The sequence below is a fragment of the Octodon degus genome, unplaced genomic scaffold (genome assembly GCF_000260255.1).
Source record: "Octodon degus isolate 3935 unplaced genomic scaffold, OctDeg1.0 scaffold00217, whole genome shotgun sequence".
Lineage (NCBI taxonomy): Eukaryota > Metazoa > Chordata > Mammalia > Rodentia > Octodontidae > Octodon > Octodon degus.
Window position 1 is genome coordinate 2,612,038 of NW_004524793.1, and position 733 is coordinate 2,612,770.

Below are 733 nucleotides of genomic sequence, written 5' to 3' on the forward strand. Positions count from 1 at the left end.
AAGATCACTTTAGATTGATCGAAAGATGAAATGTGTTTACTCTTAATGTTCTGATTATGTTATAGTCAATTAGAAAAGACCTTGGCTGGACCTACAGTCTGCTTTGTTGTGGAAAACTACTTCCATTCTTATTTGTCTCTGCTCTGAATAATCCTTCCAAGATGATATAAACTGCATTATTGCACTGGGCTTGCATAATCTATTGTTTTGCATGAATTTTTAAGTATAGATCTCCAATAATGAAATTTATCAAAAATTTACAAAATAACACATAAATATCTTAAATAAAATATGAATACATGAAATATCAATTGAAATTCTTCAATAATGTCACCTTAGTTGAATATAAAAACATTAAAATATGATTTGATAAGGAATAAAAGGAAAGTAAAAACAAAAATGTTGATATAGACAAATCAAAGTCTAGATAAACCATCTGGTGGAATGTAATATATGTTCCTTCTTTCTTTCATTTTTTTTTTATTTTTTAAAGACAATACCCACTAGGATTAAAACAGAAAAAATGCAAGTGATACAAAATTTCACTTAAAAAAGTAATATGAATTTCATAGTTCATAGTTTGTTGTGATATTGTTGTCTTCCAACCAGTTATTCATACTACCAGACATATGCATGTAAAATTAGAAGGAAGAAATGATTAAGAAACCAACAAGAGAAAAAACAGAAAGAGACCCAGTCCTAGCCCAGGTCCGGTGAGTGTGTGGAGAGCTTC